Source organism: Marmota flaviventris, chromosome 1 (assembly GCF_047511675.1).
Source record: "Marmota flaviventris isolate mMarFla1 chromosome 1, mMarFla1.hap1, whole genome shotgun sequence".
Taxonomy (NCBI): Eukaryota; Metazoa; Chordata; class Mammalia; order Rodentia; family Sciuridae; genus Marmota; species Marmota flaviventris.
In genome coordinates, this window is record NC_092498.1 from 124,959,684 (window position 1) to 124,977,183 (window position 17,500).

General features: G+C 54.4%; 1 long non-coding RNA gene across 1 annotated transcript in view; it reads left to right on the plus strand.

The window, feature by feature from the left end:
• Window positions 1-1,594: 1,594 nt before the first annotated feature.
• Window positions 1,595-17,500, plus strand: part of LOC139704781 (uncharacterized) — a 61,989-nt gene continuing 46,083 nt past the window's right edge. Inside the window, exon 1 of the long non-coding RNA XR_011706779.1 lies at window positions 1,595-1,679. This is a non-coding gene — a long non-coding RNA (uncharacterized lncRNA). The remainder of the gene's footprint in view (window positions 1,680-17,500) is intronic.

Here is a 17,500-nt window from a genome sequence, read left to right on the forward strand (position 1 = left end):
ATGGAAATCTTATGGGTAAGATCTTTAAGTATTTTTAAAAAACATATTTTCTATCACACATTGAGATTTTCTTCACTTCATCTTCCAAATCTGCACTTAAATTTCCGCGTCAGGCACCGTTCTCAGGGACGCGTGCTTCTGTCCTCACGTCCTCCTCCAGCTCCTTGATTTGCCCCCTGAGGAGACCTTTGGGTATGTTTTCCTTTCGGAGTTCACCTGGGCTGTTTGCAGGGTCTTCCTTCTGAGTTTGGCTTTTGTGTGGATTGACTTCCATCTTCCGTGTCAGAGGAGGGAGGCTTTAATGCAGAGAGTGCTCCCTGGTTGGCTGGTAGGTCTTGGGGTGCCCCGTGGCAGCTTAGAGGACAGCGGTGGGCTTGGCCCACATAGGCATGCGGGGCTGAAGTGTCTCCTGTTGTCACTCCTGAGGTCAGCACCTAGAGGTTTGGCCCAGCCGTACATTCCCACCCACACGGTATTCCCAGTCTCTGGGAGGCCAGTGTGGGGTAACGTCTGGCCCCTCCAATGTGCGTGTGGGGCTGGGAGGCCTGTCCGTGGTCAGCTGCTACTTTCTCAATTTCCATGGCTCCTGCTGCCGGGCCGCTGCCTGCTCCCTCTGAGCACAGTCCTTGTGCCTTTCCAGAAGGCAAACCTCAGTCTCTGGTCTAGACATCTCCCCTGCAGCTCCTTGCTCATCATTCCGAATCTTATCATATTCCAGCTGAGTGGGCGTCACACCCACGTGTCCGGCCTTCCCTCCCTCCTGGTCCTTGTGGCCATCTGACTTGGACTGCCGGGAGCCTGGAGACACTCAGCAGACTCTGGCCAAATTGAAATCAATTGAATCTTGGCTGCAGAGACCGGGCTTTTGGTCCCCAGCTCTGGGATGAAGCCTGGCTGTCTCTTTGTTCTTCCCCTGACCATGCTGCTTAATTTAGATGCGGCAGACTTGGGAGGCTTTTGATGAAACCTATGGCGATTCAGTCTCATGTGGTGATTTAAAAACTTGTCCTGGCAAAACAAAGGGGATGTAAAACAACTTCTGACCTTTTGTCTGTGTATGTCACCGTGAGGTCTGCCTGGTGCTGGAAAGTCTTCGAGTGTCTGGTTGCAATTCTGATGAATTCCACATTGGACTTCATCAATCAGCCGGATGTGCAGCAACTCCCCCTGTGACCACCGCGCGGTCACATTTTGAGGATCAGAGTGTGCTCAGAGCCAGCCCAGCGTGGATTTGTGCTCTCAGGTCGCCTTTGCCGTCGGCGGAACCTGGTAATTAGCCAGGCCTGGGACTCGGGGACCAGGGAGTCCACTGGGCAGAAAGGGGGCATCAGGAGTTGTGTGTCTTTCTCACTGTCGGCACCAGGAATTTGATGGGCGTGAAAGAAAGTCCAGGGTAGAAGGACTCTGAGCTTGTTCTCCCAGCGGACTTGCACCGGGGCCTCGGGGTTGCTCTTGGCCCAGCTTCGTCTCTCCCTCCCTGCCCTGGATGGGGGTCAGGGAAAGAGGCTGAGGCCAGCTCCCCAGCTGTCCCTTCCTGACTGATGGACCGTGTGTGCTTTTCCCTGCAGGTCAGGGATGGAGCGCCACGCCTGACGTCCACAGAGGCAGAGGCGAAGTGATTGGCCTACGGAAGACCCCCTCACGTCTGGAGACCAGGCACCCAGCAGCGGGGCCTTGGGGTATGTCCTCCCCTCTCTCAAGTGCTCCCCTGCCAGCTTCAGGCTGAGCCTGTTTTTTTGATGTTAAGAGTTTATTCACAGCGTGTTGTCGAGGGCTGACTGTCAGCTTGTTGGTTGGAGTGGACAGGATGGCCAACCAAGCAGATGTGGTCCGCATCCTCCGAGATGGCATTGTGGGGGATGGCAGAACACAGGCCCTGCAGCCAGCATGAGCTGAGCATGTGTATAGCAGCCTGCTGGGCACATGTGGGGAGAGGTGGACGGGGCAGCTCCTTCAGGACCCTGACATCTGTGTTAAGGCAACGACTTTAAGGATAAAGACCAATTGCCAGTTGATGGGGACAGAGTTCTGAGTAGGACAGAGACGTGATCAGAGTCACCCTTTAATAAGATCACCCTAGGCTCTGACTGGAGATGGAGGCAAGCATGGAAGCCAGGAGGTTTGGGAGGCCACGCTGCCCAGGAGCAGCCGTGGCTGGCACCTGCTGTGTGTAGAGAAGGCCGTGAGCAGGTCCTAGGAGCACTGGGTGGTAGGACCTGCCAGCATTGCGTGGAGGGATGGAGGGAGAGGGGAGATGGCAGGCACGACCTCCGGATGGTCTGCACTGGGAGACGTGGAGGAGAAGTGCCTTCTCTAGGATGAGAAGGGCCAAGCGAGGGTCGGGATTCACTTCCACAGGGACACTCAAGCCCAGTTTTGAGTTTGAGCCACCTGAGGAACCACAAGTGCAGGGAGAAGTCGGAAGTTAGTGGCCAGGTCCAGAGTTCAGGACCCAGGCACACCTTTGTGCCACACTTGGCTTGAGGCTTCTTGCACAGGGGGCGACGTGAACAGGACTGTTCATGCCACTCAAGACCAAGAGCTTTTGCCCTCAGTTGGCTGGCCAGGCCCTGGTTCTGAGGGGTGTTCTGCTTGCATTAGGGTCATGAAGCAGAAGGTGATCCCACCGCACTTTTGCTGCCTTTGCCCAGGCTTGGGATGGGGTCTGCGACAGATAGAAACAGTGGTCCTGGGTCTCAGATTCCAGTCCACATGGTGAGGATGGTGGGATGATGGAGGTGACAATGATGGATATAGTGGAGCTGTAGGTTGTGGTGATGGAAATGATGGCAGTGATGGTGAAGATGGTGGTGATGGTGGTGATGGTGATGGTGATAGTGATGATGGTGGTGATGATGATGATGGTGATAGTGGTGATGGTGGTGATGATAAGGGAGATGGTGATGATGATGGTGATGGTGATGATGATGATGGAGATGATGATGGTGATGGTGATGATGGTGATGGAGATGATGGTGGTGATTGTGATGATGGTGATGGAAATTATGATGGTGGTAGTGATGATGGTGGTGATGATGATAGAGATGATGATGATGATGGTGGTGGAGGTGGTGGTGGTGGTGATGATGATGATGGTAGAAATGGATCCAGGCAACATATGTTTCATACACTTATATTTGCACCCCATCTTCTGATTTCTATTCTACACATTCATTCTCCCTAGAAGGAGGCAGAAAACCTGTGTGTGAAGCCTGTGACTATTTTGGATGTAGGATGAGTATCTTGGTAATCCTTTGTTTCCTGTCACAATCAAGCTGCAAACCATCATTTAATGAGTATAGTCGGCATCTCTGGGGGTGGAGGGCTTTCTGTAAGATACTCTAAAGCTCTCAATGTTTCATTATTATCAATACAATGGTATCAGATCCCTCAGTAGGTATCATTTAGAACAAGCGGATATTTATCCTTGTGTCTCAGAAAGACCAACCTGCAGCTAAGAACACTGAGAACTGCCCAAGTTGCTCAGGGAAGAGACCTCTCAGCTGAGTGATGTGGGTGACCATTTGCTGTGGCTTTTTCGAGTTATGAGTCATACCTGTCTGTGTGGTGCAGAAGTCACTCTGCTTTTTTACAGATCACCAGATTATTTTGAGGGCTTATTACATTTTTGCTGCTTTTGATTTTGGTCACTTTGGGGTTGAGAGGTGTGGAATGAGATGGGCGCGTATGAATGAATCTCCTCCATTTGGGTCGGGCGGGTCTTTTTCTTGATAGATTGTCAGCCACTGGGAACTGCAGATGCATCATTAAGTCACTGCATTTAAATTTAGCTCTTGCTTCCACCTGAAGGGATGGAACGTTTGCATTATTTCACCACAAAGGGAAAGCAGTTTTGGGGGTAGCTCCGCAGGACCTGGTGAGATGGGAGGTCTGGCCAGTGGCTCTCAGAGGAGCACATTCCAGGAGCAGGTTGCTCTGCAGCCTGGAGGCAGTTTCAATGCTGTGAGCACCTTTGCCAGGTTTTCAGCTCCCACTGGGCAGTGCTTTCTGGCTGCCTGTCATGGACACTGTCATCAGCATGCACAGGGCCAGAGCCCCGGCAGGTGAAGGAACGGGGTGAGCCTCCGCAGACCCAAGCTGCATAATCTCTCTGTGAGCAGCGCCCCGCAGCTTTGCCATGGCTCCTCCTGGCTCCTGGTCAGGTCGTAAGGGCAGTTGATGCTCGTTGTAAAGACGTGTCTCAGAGAGGTGCATGGAGTGAATGCTAGTCTCCCTATTCCTAGTCCCTGCTGACTTCACTGCTGATGGCTTGGTTCCTCTCCTGAATTTTCAGCCCCATGCACACATGTATGCCCACAAGCACGCTCTCCACCTACTATGAAGTGAACACGTATGCACATGCGCAGGGGCTGTCTGCACAAGTAAGGGCCACTGGGCACACTGGGCTCAGCACACACCTCCTGCAACCTGCAGTCCCCGTCCGTCAGGTGGGCGGTCTGCCATTCAGTCTGTGAAACCTCCAGTGTCTTCGACTCCTCCCTGTGCAGGCTGACGGCCATCATTGGTTGTCCTTCCACGTATCCCGTGTCTCATCTCCATCCATGTTTTCACCTGTCTGCATCGACAGCCACGTCCATCTCTACATTAGGTCTGGGTCTCTGTCAATCTCATTTGGCCTCATATTTATTTTTTGGTACTGGGGATGGAACCCAGAGGTACTTAACCACTGAGCCACATCCCAGCCCTTTTTATGTTTTATTTTGAGACAGGGTTTTGCTAAGTTGCTCAGGCCTCACTAAGTTGCTGAGGCTGCTCTCAAACTCACAATCCTCCTGCCTCAGCCTCCCAAGTGCTGGGATCACAGGTATGCACCACCGTGCCTGCAGGTTTCATTCTGTTTGTCCCTGGGGAATTGCTGCCATAAACCTGGCAAAGTCACTGTCCAAACCTGCCTGGGCACCCTGCATTCCCTGGAGTGTCCTGTAGGTAGAAAGAGTGGACAAAGCAGTTAACAAAACCCAGTCACAATCACATATTCATGGAAAACACACCAGTCATCCCCTCACCCATGGGGGTACGTCCTGAGACCCCAGCCCGGACCCTCGAGGGTGCGGAACCCTATGTCTGCTCTTGTGTTTTCTGATATATCCACAGGAGTGTGATCCACAGGAGTGTGATCCACAGGGAGGCACAGGCTGGGCCTGGTGGCAGAGCACGCTGAGCATTTGCAGTGCCCGGGGTCTGATGCCCGGCACCAGAATAAAGGATCAGTAAACAAACAGAGCGGGCACAGTGGGAGGAGGAGCAGCTGGCGAGGGCGGCGAGCGCGGCACAGGCTGTGTGACAGTCACGTAGGCTTGTGGCTCCTGTTTGTGGAGTTTCCCGTTGTGCTGTGGGCCCGGCTGACCTGGGAGCTACAGAGGCAGCTGCAGCAGTGGGGACGCCTGGAGGCACAGGCTGAAGCCATACACCCACGGTGGTCTCCCACGGTCTGCGGTTTCCTCTTTACCCACAGAAACCCAAGGTCACACAGAGGAAGGGGTCAGTCTGGTGTTGGTGCAAGGAGCAGGCAAGCCCTGGGGCACAGGGTGGGGTGACAGGTCCCTTGTGCCTGGGGTGCAGCAGGTCTCCAGGCCCTGTGATGGTTTGGATATGAGATGTCTGGCCAGGGCTTCTGCTCCAGGGCCTAAGCCTGCGTGATGGGGCTCCCGTGGTGAGGCCCTGGGCCTGCTGGCCTCAGCGCAAGGCCATCTGTGTGGCATGTCTGGGTGGAAGGCTCTTAGCCTGTGCTCCTCAAGAGCACAGCAATTATGTCCTTCAGATCTGCTGTGTTTATTTCTTTTCCTTCAAGTAGATAAGTCGGCTGAGAAGGGCCTACTGCCCGGGAGCTGAGCCTGCTCCAGGCAGATGACTCACCAGAGCCCTCGGGGCCTGTGGCAAGCGAGAGCCTGGCGCCCTCCTCCTCGGTGGCTGTGCTCTGGCTCAAGGGCATTCACACGGGGGTGGGAGGGGCCAGTATGTTTTGCAAGGGCTCTGAAGGGACCCTGAGACTGTTGCTCTGCAGGGACGGCATGTGGGTCTCCATGGTGTCAGTCTGACTCCTGCCCCTTGGTAACCTGGACCCTGAGACCCAGGATTCTTCTTTTTGTTCAGGAGGTAACCAGGCTGTCGATCTGGCAGTGCACTCAGAGGTTTTGGGCCTGCTGTGCCCTTGATGCTGTGGGTCAGGGGTCTTTAGCTGGAGGATGACAGGTACCGTGGCTTAGCTAAATGGGGAGTAGATTGGCTATTCATGGAAAGGAGCCTGTTCAGGCTCAGGAATGGCTTGATCCAGGAGCTCAGACACTGTCTTGGGGACACTGCGTCCTTTCCCTGTGGTGGCTTCAGTTTAGATTAGAGCCCTTCAGCAGGCACTCAGGGTTCAGGCCCGCTGCTCTTTCCACTTCCTGCTGATGCCTCCAAAGTTTGGCTCCGAAGATGGCACAGCCTTATACTAGCACTGCCTAGGCTTGTGTGGAGGGTCCCCTGAGGGCCAGGGCTGTCTTCCAGAGGACCCACGTCCTGAACCCGTGCTCAGGCTGAAGGGTCTCCAGGCCCTGTTATGGTTTGGATGTGAGATGTCCCCCAGAAGCTCACGTGTGAGACGGACGAACAGGAAGGTTTAGGGGAGAAATGGCCGGGTTGTGAGAGTCTTGACCACTCAGTCAATCAACCCCCTGTTGGGATTCACTGAGTGGCCGCTGCAGTGGGGGGTGTGGCTGGAGGAGGTGGGGATTGGGTGTGGCTTTGGGTATATATTTTTATCTGGAGAGTGGAGTCTCTGCTTCCTGGTTACCGTGATGTGAGGGGCTTCCCTCGGTCACCCTCTCCGCCACGCTGTGAGCCCCGAAGAATGGAGCCTGCTGTCTGAATCGGTGAGCCCCCAACACACTTTACCTCCTTTACAGTAGTCCTGGGGTCCTTTAGTCACAGCAGCAGTAAACCTGACTAAAACAGGCTTGAGCCAGGCTATTGCCATGTAGGAGTGGCTGAGCTCCTGGGGCCAGCGTGACAGCCATATTCCCCTCACCCCAGTGACCTCTACCTCCTGCAGAGGGGCTGGCTTTGCACTCTCCAGGCAGCAGCTAGACCTGGACGCTGGCTCCTCAGCTCCCGCTGACAGCACCTGCAGCCTCAGTGCGCTGATGGGGTCCCAGCCTTGCAGATGCCCCAGGCCTGGGAGCAGGTCGGCAGGTGCTGTGTGCTCCCTGGGATGGGATGGTCAGCCTGGGCCTCAGGGAGGACTGTTGTGGTGTCCCTCAGAGCATGTGTGGGAGGCCTGGTCCTCAGGCACCAGGTGTGTCCTCCTTGGTGGCGACTGTGTCTTCACATGGTGCACACACTAAAATGGGTCAATACGATGGCCCATGAGAGGGGAACTTGGACACTGAGACATGGACAGAGGGCAGCATTTGAACGAGAAGGCAAAGATTGCAGGGTCCCTGCTGAAAAGCAGGGAAGGCCAAAGCTGCCAGCACACAGCCCAGTGGGGACGGGGCGGTCACTCCCTCCTGCGTCCGGGCCTGACGGCGCCTCAGGCTGTGAGGGGTCATTTCTGTAGCTTAGGCCCCAGTTCAGGTGTAAGCTGGGTTTTGGTTGCGAGCAGCAGCACTGGATTCTGGCCACTTCACGAGGTGGGGGGGTGGAATCTGCCGAAGGGCCCTTGGGAAGGGTGATGGCCAGGGTAGCCCGGGGTCCCAGGAGCAGGTCTCCACGTGGCCCCTCAGAGTCCACCTCAAGGATGCATTTCCTTGGGACCCTCTGCTCAGGAGGGCATGTCCCAGGGAGGCCGCATGTCTGTGTAGGAGCCTGGATTCCAGTCAGAGCCGGGCAAGAGCTGGCTCCGCATGGGCCTTTGTCTCCTGGGTGCTGCGTGCCCAGGACAGTGTGCACCACAGGTCCTGCTTTAGACAACACCCAGGCACTGTTTCCAGGCTTTTGACCTGCTGTCCAGCCAGGCCTTGTCCCAACCCCAATCAGTAGCCAGGCAACAGAGACGTTTGCTCTGAGGGTGGCGGCCAGACTTTGGGCCGGGAGAGAGGCTGAGAGGCACAGGCTCTGGCAGAGCTAATGTTCAACTCGGGGCCATGGAACATCCTGGTTCCCATGACACCCTGCCTATGTTGGATTGGAGGCCAACTACCCCGTCGCTATGGAAAGATGAGGGACAGTGTGCGTCTGGTTGGCTCAGCACTCCCATTCCCAGGCCACAGTGCTGGCTTCCCAAAACCTCTGCTGGTTTTAGTTCTCTGGAACCCCAGCGCATCACCTCCATCCCGTGAGGCTTTTAGACTCCCTTGAATTTGAAGGGTTGGCTTCCCACGGAGCAAAAAATCAATAATGACCCGATCAGTAAAGGGCAGAGTTATTTCAGTCCTGCAAGAGACGCAGGAGCAGAAGCTAATGAGCTCCCGCAATTTGCTTTGTAGAGCAATTACCGTGTGTCACAGCCCTGCATGAGACACACCCTGAAGGATGGTTCATGGGGGGACCCGCCTGTTCCTCCTGTGTTCCCTGCACCCAGTCTCTCTGAGGCACAGCAGGTGCACTTGCGGCTGAGCAGAGGATGGCGAGGTGCCGTGGGCGGGGGATGAATGATGGCAGCCCACTGCGGACATGTTGTTGCCAGTTTTGCCTGTCTGGTGCCTTAATCTGCAAGCAGCTGACTCCAAAGCAAGTTGTGCTTTTTTAAACATAGAAACTTCAAGTAAGAAAGCTGTTGACTTCTGAGGTTTAGCTGAAGGCCCATGTCTCATGAAAGACTGGGTACAAGTCCAAATGCCTGCCCCCCACCCCCATCCCAACCTGCATTTATTAGCAAGATCCGAGCACAATTGGACGGGGATGAACACAGTCTCTTCCTTGTCGCCGGCCAAGTCTTCTATTTGTTATAGGCTGCTAGAATTCTGACTCTGGGATTATTTATATCTAAAGCTATAGACATATTTCCATCCCTGTGCATCTGAACGAGGCATTTTGCCTGAATTTCTATCTGAAGAGCATCCGCCCACTCCCGGGCTGCTCGTTCACCTGTGGCTGAGCCGGAGGAAAAACTCGGCGTGGGTAGCAGTGGGGATGCGTGACCCAGCAGGCCTGTCCCCTCCGCCTGCTCCAACAGTTGTTGACCCAGGGGGTTTTGAGGAGGAGGAGCCAGGAGCTAGGGAGCCACCAGGAAAGGGCCCAGACTCCTGCTCTGGCGCCCGCTATCCCAGGCCAGCCTTGGAGCCAGGCGAAGGCCCTGCATACCTGTGGGTGTCATGTGTGGTTGTAAAAAGGGAAGTAACAAGAGTGACCTGACTGTTAGCTGGATCTTCTCTGGCAGGGACTGGTGCTGGCCTCCTTAAGCAGGGGAGAGGAGTGGGGGGGGGGGCCCTGGGGCGGCAGTGCAGGAGGAGGCTCATCCCTCCAGGCACAAGGAAGCCCCCCCTGGCTCAGGTGTGGGCAGGCAGACAGCCTCTGGGGCTGGACAGTGCCTCTGCTCTTCCTTCACAAAGCGCTGGGACAGTGATCCTCCCGGGAGTTGCAAGACAATCTGCAAATCTGTCAGTGCTGCCAGACCTTCCAAAAACATGTCCAGGCAGCAAGTGAGCACTGCCCTCACCCGTGTGGTGGCACCGCCCAAGCTGTTGGGGACCTGGATAGAACCAAAAGGCAGAGGAAGAGGGAACCTGCTGACTGTCCAGGAGCAGGGCCACGCTGCTCCCGAGAAGCCCCTGGTTCCCAGGCCTCTGGGCCTCACTCCAGTGCCCCACCCTGGCTCTCAGACTATATGGTTCTGTTTCTCAGGGGACCTGACTCAAGGTGGACCCGAACTCAGTGTTGCCTGAGCAGCAGAAGGCACCCAGGTGGGCTCCCTCCTCCTCTGGAGGACAAGGGTCCCTCTGACCACAGGGAGCCCGTAGGAATTATGGGGGAAAGAGCTGTTCCTGCAGAGCCCGAGCCTTCCCTGCCCTGCCGAGCCACTCCCTGGAGGCAGTCCCTGCCCCCAACAAGCTTGGCACCTGAGAAGCCTCTTCCTCCCTGGGGAACTGAGCCGCCATCCCCAGCCCAAGGGGAGACACCAGGAGGTGGTGGCAGAACCTGCCAGGGGGATAGGTGGCCTGGATGGGGGGTTCCTTTGATCTTCTAAGCCTGAAACTTTCTGAAATGCCAAGGACTCCAGCGAGACCAAGGACCCCAGGATAACCAGGGACTCACGTGTGACCAGAGACCCCTGCACAGCCAGGGACCCCAGAGAAGCCAGGGCTGCAGCATGGCCAGGGGCTGTGGGCCGCTTGCAGTGGCCTGTGCTGTGTGTTGGGGGCTGTGCTCACCGGATGGTAGGGGCCCCACCATGGGCCTGGCTCTCTGCCCAGCGTGCGTCCTGTCCTGCTGTGGGAGCCCGTCTCCCGTTGCCCTGTGTGCAGTTTTTCTGTTGCAAGCCCAGCACTTGCTCACTCTACAGAAACCTGCTTCTAGGGCTCTTCCTCTTGCACTCCTCCCAACCCCCCACCGAGAGCCAAGGCAGGGGCAGCTGGATGTGGAAGCTTGACCAGCTGGACATTCTCTGTAGAGTGCTGAGTCTTCACAGAGTGACACCAGGAAAAGTCAACTGCATTCATTCCTTTCCATGGCGAGCTCCTGGGTGGGGCCGGGAGTGTTCTAGCAGGTGCTCCTTGTCTCTGTCTGGGAGCTCGACTCCCTGGGCCCCATGTGCTCCCAGGTCCTTCCGAAGCTTCCTTTTATTGGTGGCCAGGAGCTTATCTCTTCCTTGCTCCCACCCCAGATGCCAGGCTGCTGGAGGGATGGGCTTCAGTGGTCCTGGGGCGAGGACAGAGGACCTGAGTTTAGACCTGCAGGACAGGGTTCTGGTGAGCGTCCTTGCATTTCCAGCCCTGAGCATTCCTGGCTGGGGTCTCTGTCCATGGCTCCTAGCTGAGCCGAGGTCCACCGAGGTGCCAAGGGCGGGGCTCGGGGCTGGACGAGCTGGGTTGACAGGAGGACCTTGAACTGCTTGCCCGGGGAGCCAGGCGACTTGTCATAGCTATTTAACATTTTACCTTATATATTTTTTACCTTGTTTAAGCAAACACCAGGCTCTAGCGGCAAGCCAAGGTCTGTGCACCAGTCACGCTTTGGAAATGGAAAAAGTCCTAGAAATCCCAAGACCCGAGTCCCCGGTATTGAGAGCTGTGGTCCATGAAGTGCCGACTTGGAGACAGAGAGCACAGGCGGCTGAATCTGGCCTACGAGCAGAGTTCCTAGGCCCTCTAGCCGAGCCACCTACTCCTGGTGTCCGCCAGGCGGCTGTCTGTCCCCACCTCCCAGGCCTCGCCGGTCATAGCCGCCTACAGACCTGCACTCCAGAGCAAAACTGGGGACCACTGGGACATGGGGCAGGGGATGAGAGACCTCCTTCCCAGGTGCCAAACCCATGCGTCCCTGGAAACTCAGGACCCCATTTCCATGTCCTAGGCCAGCAGCTGGCTGAAGGGGGCCATGGATGGTGGCTTTACTGTTGTTTTAATTCAGGAGAATGGCTTGGTAAGGAAGAGGAGCACTGAGAAGAGGAGGACACACCTAGCCGTCCCCATCCCAGAGCCTCAGGGCAGGAGCTGGCCAGCTCGGCTGCAGTCGGTTTGAATGTTTACACCTTCACAAAGCTCCACGTCGACCTTCTCTTTTTAACTTTTTAAGAACAATTTCGAGCATACTGAGAAGTTGAGAGAACAGCCTAATGAACCTTCATATGCACCCCACTTAGGATTGGCCACTTAAAAACATCACAGCTGCTGTCAGCCCATCACCTGTCTATCATCTAGTATCTGCCTAGTTACCTGACTATCCATGGGTCATCTACCTACCTGATCTCTCCACCCTCTATTATGGATCATCCTCCATCTGTCTGTCATCCACCATCTGGATCATCTAGCCACCTGTCATCTATCTATCACCTGTATCTATAATTTATCTATCTCTTTCATTTATCATTTGTCCATATCTATCATCTGTCCACTGTCATTATCTCTCTCACCTGTCTCTGTCTATAATCTGTACCTACCACCTGTCATCCATCACTCTCACTGTCCGTCATCTGCCCGTCCCCATCATCTATCCCTCACCCCTCACTCCCCATCCGTCTCCCATCGTCACCCTTCTGTACTGGACGGTTCCAACGTTACAGGTGCTGTGCTGCTGCTTGGCTAAGAGCTTTCTCAGGTATCACTTAAAGATAAGCTCATTTCCTAGGTAACCACGACGCCATTGTTGTACTGAGAAGCGAGCAGTAACCAGACAGTGTCTACACGACCGAGTTCTGCCCGAGAGCCGGCCACGTTTGGCCTCCTCACTGGTGGCTGCTTTGCTGCCCGCTGTGCCTGCTGAAGTGGGCGCAGTCGAGCCTGGCGAGCCTGGTGAGCCGTGTGGTGGCCGAGGCCTTCTGCCCTCTCCCTCTGCCACGTCATTCGCACGCGCTGCTCTCCAAAAAGAAGTCGTGTGTCACAGCTGAGCTGCGCTCCTCGTGATGCATAGGATCTGCCCAGGGCCACCCCAGGGACTCCCACTGTGCCATTGGGATCTGTGGCCTCCCTAAGTTTCCAAACATGCTTTCAAGTGTTTCTACGCATCTGTGTGAACCGTCTTTCCAGCGCCTCAGAAAATGGTTTTCTCTTTCTTTTCCGTGCTGGGCACGGAACCCAGGACCTTGCGTGTACCAGGCAGGTGCTGTGCCCTTGGGCGACACCACGGCCAACATGGTGTCTTATGTTTTGTTCGCGACTGTGTCACTTGGGGCCCGTGACGTGGCTATCTGCTCTCTGTGCTCGGTGTAGTTCCTGAGGTGTACTTGGGAGGGTCAGTTTTCCCTTCCTGCACTCCCTCCTTTCCCTGGTGGGCATCCTTGGGCCTCCCTGGGGAAACATGTGAGTGAGCCTGGTGAGGTCACTGGGGCCCAGGATGGCACACGGGGAGCTGCCGTCTGGCCACGGCTGGGTGAGCGGGCTCTGGCCTTGCCAGTGCTCTCCGCCCTGGCCTGCGATCTGGGCTCATCTGAAGGAGCCCTGTGTTTGAATTTGCCTGTCCCTGGTCACTGCGAGGCTGAGCGTGCTCTATGTGCTCATTGTAATTCGAGTTTGTCTCTCACCTACTTGTTCCCTTTCTATCGGCTAACTTCCTTGATACTTTATGCGTGAAACATGGTGTCGTTTAGGTTTCAGAATCACAAGACAGACAAGGGGCAACCACATTGCACCTCCGAGCAAGGCCACATTTATGGGCCCCAGCAATAAGAATGGTCTTCCTCTGTAAGGGGGCAGGTTGCTCCTGACACGCCACTTATGGAGTGAACTCTCAAATGCTCGGAGGCACGGGGATGATTGCAGTGATCCCACTTACAGTAGGCCTTCCCCACAGTGCTAAACCCACCAAGTCTCCTTAAAAGTGAGTGCACAGTCTTACCTTGTCTATCCCATAATGCAGCTGGGCCCCCCCTCCACAGCTGTCCCTTATCTGCTGTCACTTGCACACATGTGACACAGTGGCCCCCAGGTGTGCTACTGCCCAGAAAGGGGGATGAAGGCTGGCCAGGTGCCCACAGTACAGGAGGGCCAGCTGTGTTGGGAGCCCCTTCCGCAGCACAGCCTGCCGCCACGGTGCCAAGGGCCACTGCGTCCACACGAGGGACAGGTCCCTCCAACCAGGCCTTGCAAGTGGAGGCAGCACCTCAGACTGGAAGAGACATGCAGGACTTGTCCTCCCCAGCCCAGAGGGTGGGTCTGGGGCCTGACCACCCCACCCAAGCTGCCAGTCCACCTTCTGAACTTCAGGGCTGAGGCCACTGAGGGGGGCCGTGGGGGAGGAGGGGTAAGAGGGGAGCCAGAGCAGAATGGATGCCCCAGCACCTTTACCTGATGATAAGTGTCACTGTTGGTCACATGCTCAGTGCCAGTGGGACTGTGCCACTCTTTCTTAACTAAAGGCAGATCTCTGGAAACCTCTGTGGCCAGAGGCAACAGGAAGGAGAATAAGGAAGAGGGTGCAGTGCTGGGGGCAGACCCCTGGGCCTTGCATATGCCCATCCAAGATGTCCCTTCACCCTTCTCACTGCTATCCCAAACACTGAACAGAATCGCCATTGGCTTCTAGCAAGATCACACAACCCACTTGCATACTGAACACCTACTAGCTGCTCAATTAAATGCCTAATTAAATTAATTAATGTGAGTCTCCGAAGAGTGCCTTTCTCAGCAGTGGGATCCAGTTCTCCTATCTCTCTGAGCCTCAAGACGGTTGAGCCTATCTTTGAAGAAGCGGATCAATAACTGCTCCCGGTTATGCATGCATGTGGAACCTGGGACACATCCAGGGTGACTCTGGAGATAAGCATTCTGTGTGTGCTGGGAGATAATTGTATCATGGAGCTCATAAACCTCTCCCAGCCCAGAGATCTGCAGGCTGGGTAAATTATGCCTGGAGCTTAGCACCACTGTCACAACAAACTCAATTAAGGCATCAAGCTGGAAGCCAGGCTGGGTGGTAAATTAATTTTTAATCCATGGACGTAGCTTGCCTTGGAGCATGATGGATGTGCCACAGCCCAGCGGCTGCCAATCCAACAAGAAATGAAGGGGATAATCACATTTGCTGCCTAGTTGGCCTTCTTCTTTGCCGAGCCCCTCCCGTCCCAGTGTGAGTGAATGGCCTTTGGCTTTGGGGTGGGGGACATGGTCTGTTTAATTTCACGCAGGCAAGAATCCTGGTGGGCTGGACTCCCGCTCTCTGCCCATGACCTGGGCGGTGACTGGCAGTCCTTCTGGTTGACTGTACCCACTGAGACTTGGCCCCACCGGCTGCAGAGATTGCTCCTTCAACCAGACGCCCACCTGCTGGGTATGGAATTGTGGGAAAGCTCTCCTTGGGCTGCCGGCTGGAAACTAGGGTGCTCTCAGCTGCGACTTTGAGAACTTGGTCCACTCGTGTAGAGATGCAGGAGGGACTGGAGGATCAGGAAGAGGTGGTGCTGCGGCAGGGGCTTGGCTGCCGCCATCCCTGGCTCAGAGGGGAAGAAGCCGCATTCTAGCAGGCGGGCTGACCCGGGGTTTCCACAGCTGAGCCTGCAGGTGGATGGTGGTGTCTGCTTACCCAGGAGATCTGGCTTTCCACATCTAGCTATGAGATTTTTTAATTTCAAGAAAACTTAAATTTCTTTCTTCAAATCAGGTGTGATTCCACTATTTGTACTTTAAAAAATGACTGTTATGCAGTGAACTGTCACATGGGAGGTGCGCAGCCTGAGAGGTTGACTTGGGCCATATGTGTACATGTGCAGCACTTTGAGAGATTCCCAGACTCCCAGCACTCACAGGTAGACCGGCCTTCCAAACTGGCGGGACATCCCGGGCTCCCATCAGGAGTGCATGGAGTTCTGGAACCTCCCAGCCTTGCCGACTCTGACGGCATCACGGGCAGGTCACGGCTTCCTGTTCGCTCTTCGTTCCCTTTGCCAAGGGGTCCGTGTCTGGTCAGCTGATCTTCTCCCCGTCTGCAAGTCTTGTTTGGTGGAACGTCTCAGTCTCTGTGGTGACTTGCTTCTGTGTCATTGGGCACTGAGAGCTCTGTGTGCCATCGCACACCTTCATCAGGTCCATCATCGCAAGCCACTTCTCTGTTGGTGGCCTTTGCTGCCACTCTCTTAGCGGGGTCAGGCGAAGAGCAGCGTGAAGTCCAAATTGCCCATCTGTTCTGACGGCTTTGCTTTGGCATCAGCTCTGAGAGATCATTGCTCCACCTGGAGTGTCAAAGGTCTCCTTCCAGGAGTGACAAAGGTCTTCTTCCAGGAGTGCTGCTGTCAGGTTAGTGGCGTGGCTGGTCATGAGTCTGCCTTTGCCTGTGGTGTGCATCTGGTTAAGTTGATCACTGGTTGCATTGTGTCCAATTTTTCGAATATCATGTTTGGAAAAAAAATATTTTCTCCATTGGATTCTTTTTGCCCCTCTGCTAAAAATCAGCTGTTACCACATCTCTGGGCCTATTTCAGTGAACCACCTGTCTGTCTTGATGCCAATACCATAGTCTCTCGACTTTTAAATTTGACACATAATAATTGTGCGTATCTGGGGGGTGTGCTGTGATAACCCAATACACGTGTGCAATGTGTGGGATCAAATAACGATCAGCCTTTCTGTGCTCTTGAACATCAATCATTTCTTTGGATTGGGAATCTCCCAGCTGCTCACTTCTAATTTTATAAAACACATCAGAGATTGTTATAAACTGCATGCACTCTTCCGATTACTGTAGCTTTATAATGTGTCTTAAAATAATTCTAATTATCCAAATTCTCTATTTTAAAAAAATCTTAGTTTATTCTACATTGTTTGTTTGCATTTTAATTTTTTTGGATCAGTTTGTCGGTTTCTTAAAAAAAAGTGTACTTGGCTTTGATTGACTTGCATTGTATCCAGGCCAATTTGTGAAAAATGGACATCTTGACAATTTAGATTCTTCTCACTCATAAACACAAAATATGTCTCTATTTATATGGGTCGCCTTTGATTTTTCTCAGCAGTAATTTAGATTTTTGAATTCCCAAGTCTCCTCTGTCTTTTGCCACATGTAACCAGGTTTCCTATTTTGATGCTGCTTAACCTGCATTGTCTTTTAAATTCAATGCTTTGCCTGTTGCTGGTAGGTAGAAATACAGTGTCTGTGTGTTGATTTCTTATTCTGCCACATTGCCAGATTCACTGAGCCCGTCTGGTGGCTGCTCAATCCAATCCCATTGAATTTTCCACTTAGCCAGTCTTGCCTGCTGATAAAGATCATTCATTTCTTTTCCGACCTAGAAGCATTTACTTCTCCCCCTGCCCCAGGGCCTTGGCCTGGACCTCCAGGGAGACAAATCTCAGTGGTGGGAGTGGCGCCATCTCCACCCCTCTCAGGAAGCTGCTGGCTTCTTAGGGATGTGCTTCATGGGGCAGAGGAAGTTTCCTTTTCTTTCCTTTATTGTTACTGGTGCATACTAAATATACAGCAGAGTGGGTTCCTCAAGAGAACAGAGAATGGGACCCCCCTCGACCCAGCTGTGCCCCTCCTCGGTGTTCACCTGAGAATCAGGTGGGTGTACATCAGTGAGGCCTGCAGCCAGGTTGGTCAAGGCAGGCTTCTCAACAGCTGAGCTCTGGAACCAGCCTCGGAGTCCACCAGTGAGCAAGTGGGTGAGGACACGTGGCAGGTCCGCAATGGAGGTTCTTCCCATCTCGGCTTTCCCGAGACCTCTTCGTGTTATAGGGTGTTGCGACTTCTCAGTCTCTTCTAGTGTGTGAGGAATGGCACTGGCTGATCTTGAGCGGTTGAGCCGCTCTTGCCTTCCTGGGGTGGACAACCTGGCCTTGAAGAATGATCTGGGCAGCATTTGCCCCTCTCCAGTCCTTTGTGCAGAATTGGTATGATTTTGTCCTTAAGTGCTGGTTAGAATTCTCCAGTGAAGCGGGCTTTGGGGTTTCTTTGTGAGAACACTCTAATT